The following is an 11,116-nucleotide window of genomic DNA, read 5'->3' on the forward strand; positions in this document are numbered from 1 at the left end:
TGGACCACAAAGACCACACACACAGCTTGGGTACTGCACCTGTGATGGTGAAAGCCGTGCTGAGCCAGAGAGAAAGGAGGGCAGATACAGCCAAACAAGTCAGGACTGCTGGGGGATCAGCCGTGCCTCAGTGATGCTGGATTCTGCTCTCTATTAATAGGGCACCAGCTTCCTGCTCCTCCAAGAGTCAGAGATGCTTTGAAATAAAATCAGCTTTTCCGGGGACTGATCAAAATAGAAACCCAAGCTGCCTAAATCTGCAATGGAAATTTCAATCAACATTAAGTTTTTAAATAAAATTTGGACTCTATTCTGGTTCAAAATGAATTGAATAAAGAAATCAGATACACATATAAGGCTTTTGGTCAGCTTTTGCTTTACATTTGCTCTAATAAAACTTCCTGTAAAATAAGCATTAACTCTAGGAGATCCCAAGTCCTCACTTGCGTTGAGACACTGCCAAAGTTGCCAGCAGTCAGCCCAAGGAAAATAAAGAATAACTAGAAATGTTATACAGGTGGAGACCCCATCCTCCAGTCCTGACAACTCCCAGTCGGTGAAAGTCAGCCTCCCAAAGAGTTAATGTTCAGTGGGCCAATAAAGTGTGATTGATTCATCGATAACACACTGCTGCCTTGGGGAGAGGGAAGAAGCCATCTCCAGAGACAAGCGAGGCAATTGTTTGCTGTCCCCGGTGCCCGCAGAGTGCCCCGCGGTAACCCCTGTGCTCTGGAATACTCACGTTGGTTATTTCGAAGCGGGGTGCAGAGCTGTGCTTTCCCATGGCTGCCACTAATGACTTGCAGCTGTTGCTAATCCGTGCCTCTGATTTCCTTTGATTGCTGTGTGTATGGATGCCTGTGGTAAACAGGCATCTGCCAGGTGCCAGCACAATCAGGGGGGAAAATATAAAAAGTTCCCTGTTTCAAATTCAATGTGACATTGTGCTTGTCGAGAGGCAGCCGTTTAACTATTTAAGGGGAACAGTTTCCTGGGCTCTTCACTGGCCTCCTGGCTATGTAGGCGATTCTCATGCATTTTGGTGACAGCAATCTCCCAACCCCAGCTGTAGGAAATAGCCATGAGGAGAAGCTGGTGTCTACAGGAACTGTCCCAGCCATATAGCACAGCCCATGACATGTGAGTTTGGCTCTGCTATCCCAGAAAGCAGGGGCTCTCTGGCTCCACTCATTCCTCCCTCCTCAGGCACAGCATCCCAGAGCTTTAGAATGACATTTGTTCCCATGTGAACACTTAGGCTAACTTCAGCCCCTTTCTCCTCAACATTCTCTGCTCCTGCTGCATATCACATGGAAAGGCAGTGAAACACCTCAGCTCACAGTTCCAGGCTAAAAAGAGTGGAGCAGAGGCTTCCCACAGCCCATTAGGGAAATATATGTCTTGATGGAAGCCAAGGCTAATATTAAATTTTCCAGAAGGAAGCACAAGGGTCTCACAATAAGAAATGTCCCTGAAAGTATTTCCCCAGCAGGGTGCCATAGCCTGTTTCTAGCACTAATGTTTTGCCTCAGCCCCTCAGCCCCTCCAAGCATTTTCTCTGGGCATTTCTAATTCCCCTCCTGTCACAGCAGCCAGCTGAAGATGCCACACAGCTGCTCCTCACCTCCATCCATCATCCTTCCTCCTGGTAGCAGGTAATTATTCCCAGCTGTTCATTACCCAAGACCATCACACCTGACCCATATTGTTTGCCTTTCATTTGCACCTCAGGTACAGAAAAGAAATACATAAAGGAAAACCTCAGAGAGGAATAGATTATATGCCAGTGCTAAAGAAAGGGGTATCCTGCTCTCTCCAAAGCTGCTTTTGTGGTTCATTTCTTTGGGTTGCTGCTCACTTGTGCACTAGATCACATTTAAGGGGCAATAATGACTCAAAGGTGAAGGTGCAAGTCTCCTGGAGCATTCATAGGTGTCCTGAGCATTGGCTCATTCTGGTTTCCCTGCCTGCTCATCCTGCTTCCCTGCCTGCTGTGAGTAGTCCTCAGGCTCAGGAGAGTGGGAAGCTCTGTGAAGCACTGCAAAGGATGCAGTCCCCGTCCTCACAACAGTTCTGGAGAAAAGTCATGGATATTGAAATTTACTGCAGTTTCTTTAACTCTTGTTTTACTCCCTGTTAGAAAGAAGGGGGAGCTCAGCTCAGGAGAGGCCAGTGACGTTGCACCTGAAAAGCCAGACTGCAAGAGTTATGTTCTCTGAGGGTCATAGCTGTGTGCTGGCATTTCAAACCTCCTTCCCACACAAAAAAGAGAAGGCTGAAAATGAACCATGTATCCAAATGTGCACACACAATTTCTATAGCCAGAGCTGTTCACCTTGGCTACCAACCAACAACGAAGATAACAACTAAGAGTTATTTGACTCATATCACTATCACAGCTGATACTATCCTTCCAGTGTTGTGCAAAGTGCTAATTCTAGCTCCCTACAGATAGATTACTGAAATGGAAAGCTGAGCATCTTACTCTCCTAAAACAAGGCAAATAAGGGGCCTTAGAAATCAAAGGTATCTCCGTTAAAAATGACAGGGCTGAGCTTGGTTTCAGAGAGCCAGGATGACAGAGGGAGATGGAGAGCAGCTGATTCAGGTGGAGAAGGTGAAAAGCCCCTCATCAGTGTGCCACAGTGCACAGCCCATAGGAGAGGTGGAGAAGGGGGGTTTTGAGCTAGGGGGCAAGTGATGGGAAATGGGGGTTTTGAATAAAGAGGCAGCCTTCTAGTCTTTGACCTCTAATGAGTTCAGGGTAACACAGCCTTGTACATGGGAGGTACCACCTGACTTCAGAGGCAACTGAGCTCTCTATCAGCCTTTTCTCCTCCTTGGAATAACTTTAACTTTTAGCGTTGGTCATTATGTCATATTTAGCTGATGCAGATAAAGCACACCAATTTTGATCACTGAACAAGAGAAAGCAAAAAAGTCCTCTAGTAAATAAAATGCACGTCCAAAAAGTTTTCTTTAACTTAAAGATTGGGTGATTTTGGGCTTGGAGCTACACCAGCCCTCAAGACTTCTGCCAAGGAAGACTGCTCTGCCCCTTCTAATCAACACTGACACTCCAGACTTCCTCTGGGCTGTAAAGCAAGGCTCTCCACACTCCCAGCTGGGGGCTGGGGGAAAAGATGAACATTGGCAAAGAGCAGCAGGGTGAAGGTCGTGGCACCTCCCAATTAGCCTGTCAGCTCCCTTCAGAAAGTTACATATCCTTGTTCAGATGTGGCTGGAGACTCAAGGGGACAGGAAGGTTTTACATTTCACTACTGAGACTCCCAGAGGATTTGCCAAGTACTTACCAAGTTATTTAGAAGGGAAACAAGAACTCGTCTGGGCTTCTCCTTTGTTTGAGTCCTGCTCTGGGTTCAGGCACCTGAGCTGGCAGCTGCATCTCTTTCTAATGACACGAGAGAGAAGGGGACATTCATGCTGTCATCCCTGCTGGCATATCCTGTTTCTGTAAGTTCACATCTTGTAACTAGCCTAAGCTAGTCAGCGCTGTGTTTATCAAGGAAAAGAAAAACATCTGAACTTTGGCATCAAACCCCTCTGGAAACTGGCCATTGCCTAGGACGTAACCAAGCCCTTCAGCTTGGCTTTCATTACAGCAAGATTTCCCAGGAGAAAATGCCCAGAGGTCTAACAGCAAGGAGTTTTCTTAGGATTTACAGTGTCACAGACCTGGTTTCTGCAGCAGTAAAACACAGACACACCACCAATCCCACTCAAAAGCCATTCACAGACCCACATGACCTCTGCTGGGAGCACACATCTGTCATCAGCCTCCCCCCAAGCAAGGTAGGAGGGTGCCTGAGGACGGGCTGGATGCCAGTGGCAGTGAGCAGGCTCTCCCAGGCATCCCTTTCCATGTGGCAGCAGGCAGCAGAAAGAGCAGAGGGGGCCCAGGGTCCCAGCCCAAGCATGGTGCCAATGATGCCAAAGACAGATACCCTGCCCCAAGGAAGCCCCGTAGGGTCACTCCCCACAAGAGAAAATTGGGGATCAGACCAGACACAGAGTCTGACCCTGCTTCCCTACATGGATTTGCAAGGTTACACCCTTTATCCCCTGAGCATTATTTAATCTACAAAATGCACTGGCCATCTCCAGGTCCCAATGATGGCAACAGCCCCTTTTAGAGCTCCAGCCTCCACAAAATTATAGAGTGGGCCAAGCACCTCACAGTGGACGGATGCACTGCTCATTTTGCCACTCTAATCTCTTCCCACCACACCTAGGAATGGTTATGAAGATAAAAGAAAGGCTGGAAACTGTTATTGTATCAAAGCAGATCTGCGGTATCCAGATTTTTGTGTGGTTCTATCATATTCTCCTCTGCTGGCTCTCTATTTTTATAATCTGAGCTACAAAAAATAAATTACTCTCGACCTGAGTGTGAAAAAGAATTTTCTTTTATACTGGAATCTTAGCTTTATCTGATAATGAGACCCAAGTAATTTCCTTGAGTTTCAGCTGCAGCAAGTAATGAAACAGTGAAATCTTTCTTCGCTGATTAACAGTATTAGGCTTCCAGGGAACTGAAGCAATTCTCCAGTCTCAGGGAACATGAGAAATTTGCAGGTAATCCTAACCTCATCCGTGTCCCCTCTGACTCCCCAGCTTCTGTCGCACTCAATATGTTAGATTGGCAGCAATGCAGCAGAACATAACTTCCCAAATCATTAAACTGATTTAAACCTCTTGGGGAGAAAAAGTTTATGGGATTTGTCTTGTTGTTTTCCGGGTTTCAGATCCCTAAGGGACACATTTCAAGACTTTTTCATAACTGGGAAAGGAGGCCTGCTTGGTCTCCCTTGGTATTTCTAGCTGTATCATCTCAGCTAAAGTACATGGAGACTCAAGGAGAGACTTTCTATTAACTTAAGTGGGCTCTCAAGCAGTGGCTTATGTCAAACACCAAACATTGATTTAATCCAGAAAGAAGCATATCTCTCTATAAACGTATGTCTGCATTCTGGCTGTGCTGTGAAACGTATAAATTACAAATTGATGATTATATAATTTTAAATTATCTACATTTTATAATATAAATTACACATCTTCTCATACAGGTTTTCTGATACATCAGTACATACGCCAAGCCTCAGCACTTGTACTTCACAGTGATCATCAGCCAATCTCCAGTTTTCTTTCTGCAGCCAGGAGATCATAGGCAGTCACAGGCAAAAGCAGTCACATTTTGGGAAGAAGTAAAAGTGTTGTAACAGAGACCAATTATGACAATAACCCATAGCTGTGTAACAGAAAGAATAATCTAGAGTCTTTTTAGAGAAGCTTTTTGGAATATAGCTAGCCGTTTTGGTGCCAAATGGGATATAAGCATCTGGTTTCCAAAGGACACTGAATATCTGTTCACTGGCAATAAGACACCTCTGCACGTTTCACAGGCTAGCCATTAAAAAAAAAAATTAAAAAAAATCAACCACTAGGCTGCAGCTCATTCTTTTTCTGAGTTGAGAAAATGATGTGTGATGATGAAGCTGCAGATAAAGCTTCCAGAAGGTTTGTCCTTATTTCCACATGCTGCATCCTCTGTGCTGATGCTTGCAGACCTGCTGCTCCTGGTGCCTGCACAGCGTACGGTAACTGAGCGTGACATTAATGCTCAACTCTGTGGCAACCACATGCCTGCCTACAACTGAAGTCAGTTGCACACACTCATGTATAAGCCTTCTATTTGGGTATTAATTGAATAAGCTTTCAGAAATAGTTTAAGCAAATTAGTTCCTGACACATTGCACATCTTGAGCTTTCCATTTGTGGCCTTTCATTCATAAGCGATCATCCACAGAGTGAAAAGAAGCACACTTCACTCTAATTAGGGAGGAGCTAATTATCCTCCATCAATTAGATCCTACAACACTTATCTGTAAACAGTTGCTGGAAAGGTACATAACAGATTAGTGACTGAAGACCTAATTAATAAGGAATAATGAGCTCCTTCCTGCAGGAGATAGAGGAAATGTGCTCTCACTCCTTGAAAATGCCTAGTGATAAGAGCCATAAAACAGACCATAAACGTGGCAGGAGTCATTTTGTACATAAGAGTTTTCTAATTTTTACATCCTATGTGCAGCCTCTGCTTTCCGAACCTCGCTGTGCAGCCATGCCACACCACTCTGCCTGCCACTAAAGGGGTCATGCAAATAAAATAAAGGAAATGTTGGATTTCCCAGCTCTTATGTCTCATCTGCTTTTTGTACTTCTTTTCATTAAATTAAATACGTGTATTTTCCTCTGCCTCTTTATAGAAAGGCAGCAGTTTAGATTTTTTTTTTCCTAACTGGCTTCACATGTGATTTTTTTCCACTTACACCCCAGCAGTTTTGTGCTGCTCTGTTGCAGTCACTGTCAGTTACAAGTCCCCATTTCTACCTATCACATAAGTCCCTTTGATTTCTAGATCTTGGCTCCTTGTGCCAAGGTTGGATGCTGCTCTCCTGCTCAGTTTCCTATTTCTTTCACATCAGGATATCTTACCATTCTGCTTTTGTTAACAGCAGTTTCAGTAACTGACAGTTCATTTACCTTTAGGATTATCTTCCCAGAAGACACACATTTACCTGATTCCCAGGCTTGTTGATGTCTGCTTTTTGAAGTTCACTACTCTTTTTCTGCTCCTTTCACTCCTTTCTTTCCCCAGAACAGTGATTCTGTTGTTTCACGGTTGCTTTCACTCAAATTTCTTTCTAACTCTGGTTTATCTCCATCCATTCATCCATTACAGAGTCAAATTTTAAAATAGACACTGCTCTGATATTTTCAATATTATAAAGTCTCAGCTTGGATCAACAGGAAGTTGAAAATGATGCTTTGGTTTTTAAGAACCAAGGTGTCTCACCAAGATGTTTCAACTACCATCCATCCAGTGGAAGAAACATACCAGGTTACAGTAAAACCAAATAAACCTGGATTCCTTTAAGAGTTCTTAACTCTACCAGTATTCAGTTTAAAAACATCAGGAAACACATATTCTGCAGATAAATTAATTATATCAGTCAATGAAAAATTCCGTGAGTGTCCTACGAAAATTTTTCTAACCCACACCAAACAAAAGTCTAACTTTGAAGCCTTTGAAAAGATAGGGAAATATATTATTCCTGAGGAATCGCTGATTGAGGTTACATAGAAATAAAATGAAAAGGGGAAAAACTTTTTAAAAAACCCAAAAAATAAATTAAAAAAAGAAACCACTCAAAAGATCTCAAAAAACCCAGAAAATGCCCTCTTAGTAGCTGCCTTCTCCTGTTAAAGAATCTCTACTAGTGGTTATAATAGTGCAGACAGACAAATAGTTCTAAGATGGACATGGTGCCAGGCTGCTCCAGACTTCAGACCAAGAAGATTTTGTAAGGGATGAGGTGACAGAAAGCCCGGGTGTGACCTGGCTGGGAGGGAAGCAGCAGCTACTTCAGCCTGTTCCTCCAGCATATACAGGCTTTACACACTTGAGCATTTTCCTAGAGTGTGTGTTAGCCTGCACACCAAGGAGCAGGCAGAACAGAGGCATGGACAGTGATTTAATGCACACAAAAGCCAGATACACTGAAGCTTCAGAGTTTTGAGGAATGAACACATGACAGAGCACAGATAGTATTCTGGAAAACAGAAACTGGTTGGAAAAGACTGATGTTAGAAAGCTGCAGAGGAAATGGAATGAAAATTTGCTGCTCCTGTACACAGCAATTTGTTTCTTCTGCTCAGGATAACGAGTAAGGCCTCAGCTGGAATATGGTCTCCAGTTCTGTGCATCACGCTGTGAGGAAGATAAGGACTAATAGTAAAATATTTAGGGAGACACAGAAACAATCAGGTCTTGAAGAAATTACTTTATGAGAAAAATTAGTTTTAACAATGCCAATTTATTCAGAGGAGAGAGAACTGAGAGAAGTGGGATGGATTTAAGAATTAAGTGTTTTATACACTGAAGACAAGAAACAGATATCCTGCACTACCACATTAGGGAGGGGAAAAATCAGGTAAAACAACAGGAATGGGATTAGTCTGACTAAACACAGCCATTTCTGCTGTAGGCATCTTGAGCTGAAGAAATCAGCATCAGTGAGGGCTGTGGTGGGACTCTTTTTGTCCTCAGTAGGTGACTACAGTCAAGTTCAGCTATGCTGAACACAGACTAAATGTCCATTGAGCATCACGGCAGCCAAGGGTGCTGGGTGAGAATAGAGAGAGCAAGGGAAGTCTGTCACAGTTCTGATCTCTGGCTGGAATGAAGTCTCCTCCATGAAACCAATGTCCACTGCAATAGATACAGAGCAGCTGTAACTTCTCAAGACTCTCACTCAAGTGGGAATCAGTTAAAAGTAGAACTTATATTCAAAATATTTTTTAACCAAAAAAGTGCCCATGTGTGCCAAGATGTACTTGAAGGCAGCATTTAACAAGCATCTTACTAATAAATTGATATAAGTAAATGTAATTCACTGTGAATATTTATATATTTAATAATAATACACAATACTTAGTTAAAATATGAAAAAGTAAAATAACGTGTCAATGAATATGTTTGAGAGGGTTTTTACTAACTCAGCAAAACAGGGAGTCTTGGAATACAGATATTTAAACAACCAAGTGCCTGCTTGGGTAGATCCTGCAGACATCAAATCAAACTCTAAGAAAGCCATTCTGAGTAGGGCACAGATAAACCTAAATAAACCAATACAACAAACCTCTGGTGAATTTGGCCCAAATCCCTGTTGCAGATTAAATCCACAACACTCAGTGCTACCTCTGTGTTTTCCAGGTCTCACAAGGCACAGCTGAATGGCACCAAGGCTGAAAGAAGAGTTTTTGCTCTGGACCCAGACCTGGCATTTCTACTCACTCAGCTGCTGCACCAAGCCACCACCACAGAGCCCCTCTGCCACCAGAGCTGCTGCAGAGCCAGGACCATGGTGATTGGCACTCTGGCCACCTACAGCAGTGTGCCAGGTGCTTCTGCAGGTATACACTGCTGGAAGGAGGTTCAGGAAATGCATGATCTCTGATTCTACAGGTTACCTAAACAAGCACTAAATTCTGAAACGTTTTTAATCCACATGAGGTTAAAATCTTGTCAAAAAATTGTTAAGCTTGTCAAAAAAATTCCCTGTGCAAGGCCAGCTCTTTTTTCAATTACCCAGCTCTGTCTGACAGAGACAAAAGTGCAGCTCCCTTGGGACAGACAGGGACCTGAGACAACACTGATGAGATGAGTAGGACTGATTAGGATTACTGTGTCAGGAATTTGTCCCTCTTACCTACCACAAAAACTACTAGGCAAATGTGATGGCAAACCACTATTACTTTCCACCTCAAGGGCATTGGAAGCAAAGGCCAAAATCATTCTCATTTGTATGAAAGCAAGCATGCCTTCAGATGCAGAAAATATCAGTGAAGAGGTTTTCATTAAACATTATTGTCCAGATAGAAGCACTGATTTTTTTACAACATCTGCAAGGCATCATGACCCAGTGAAAAGATGAAAGACAGTCTCTTGCCACGAAATCAAACAGAAAAGGGAATCTGTGTGGATGCAGTGATACTCTAGCTGCTCTTCTCACCCCAGGAATGCTCGAGCTGGGAACCAATATATTGCAATGTTAAAAACCAAGGTGATCACATCTGTTTTATTTCTGCATGTATCCACCACTAGAGGCCCTTGCATATCTCCTCCTCTGGGGAAGGCTGCCCTCACTTAAACCCCTGTGGCTGAGCATAACAAAAAATTACATACTTTTAAATCAAACTCTCTGCTTGAGGAGTTCCAGTCCAAATGACTGATAAGAGATGATGGCTGAAACTTTAAGCCTGTGATTTTTCCTGCCTTAGCATCCAACACTCAGCCTGGGGGCATTAGGCTTGATACATGAACTTCAGCAATCTCATTTAGGTTTCTTGTCCAACTAATATCCTCTGGCATCCTTTCAAGACAAAGCCAGGCCAATTTTTTTTTTTTTTTAAATCCATCTATTTAATTTAAACAATAGCAGAGGATTATAGTTTACCCCGTGTGCTTACACGTGTTTATCCAAACTCCAAAAGACACGCACAGTTTTCTGCCTGCCATGCAAGTAAAGCAAAGCACTTTCTCAAATGTTTTGCATTAGTCCTACAAGGAGTTTTGAGGTCCCAATTTCAGCCCTCTGATGCAGCTGGCTGTGAAGTTGATCTGAATGTTTCCCATGTGCATGGTTCCTAGCATGAGGAAAGGCTGTGAATGGGACTTTGTATATAATATAATAATTCTCTTTTTCCTCTGCCTCAAATGTTACTTCATTGGAGTCAGCTTCTGATTTGGTTCATTGAAACCAGCTGGTCATTTCTGCATCCTCAGATATACTGGGGCAAAGAGAGGATAGAGGGCAAGAACTCAATTGTGACCACTGCTAGATTCTGCTCCCCTATCCCTATTCTAGCAAAAGGTTAAAAAGTAACACAGAACATCTCTGGAAATGTAAGGCACCTGAATCCTTTGCAAGGAAGATATTGAAAACATTAGAATTTGATATCACCAACACAAGAGCCTTATGAACTACCATCTAATAAGTTTGGGTTATATACTGCTGCTCTTACTATGCCCTGAGCCAAATTACTCATAGCTTTGTTACACCATTACTTTGGGAAAGACATTGCATCTTGATTTGGCAACTTAAAATGATGGAGATTTCACCATACAGCCCAGGAAAACTATTCCAAGAGCAACACTCCAAGTTACAAACTTGGTCTGGCTTCTAGTCTGGACATGTACCATGTGTGTTGGATAATGTTCCATGAGAATCTTTTCCATTCATAGCTTGCCATTATTAAATCTTTTTGGTACCACATGCCCAAGATTTGGTATTTGTGGGCTAAATTCTTCCAGAGGGTCTCAGTGGGAAAAGACAAAGTGCAAAATCCTTCCTGAATAGTGACTCTTGGTCATCAAGTGTGACCAATGACATCTCCACTGCTGCAGAGGATACATCTATGCTGTAGCACCCAAAGTTCTACCCTAGTTCAGAATTAAAGCCCAGATGAGGGGTGGCCAGATGTTTCACCAAGCTGGCCTCCTGAAGGGAGCAGCAAAGGAGGGATGCAGTGG

At 43.1% G+C, this 11,116-nt stretch overlaps 1 long non-coding RNA gene across 1 annotated transcript in view; it reads left to right on the forward strand.

Moving 5' to 3' along the window:
- Positions 1-10,859, forward strand: part of LOC148225274 (uncharacterized) — a 245,037-nt gene extending 234,178 nt beyond the window's left edge. The window contains exon 6 of the long non-coding RNA XR_015805100.1: positions 8,798-10,859. This is a non-coding gene — a long non-coding RNA (uncharacterized LOC148225274). The remainder of the gene's footprint in view (positions 1-8,797) is intronic.
- The last annotated feature ends 257 nt before the right edge of the window (positions 10,860-11,116 follow it).

Source organism: Sturnus vulgaris, chromosome 1, assembly GCF_052056855.1.
Source record: "Sturnus vulgaris isolate bStuVul1 chromosome 1, bStuVul1.hap1, whole genome shotgun sequence".
NCBI classification, from domain to species: Eukaryota; Metazoa; Chordata; class Aves; order Passeriformes; family Sturnidae; genus Sturnus; species Sturnus vulgaris.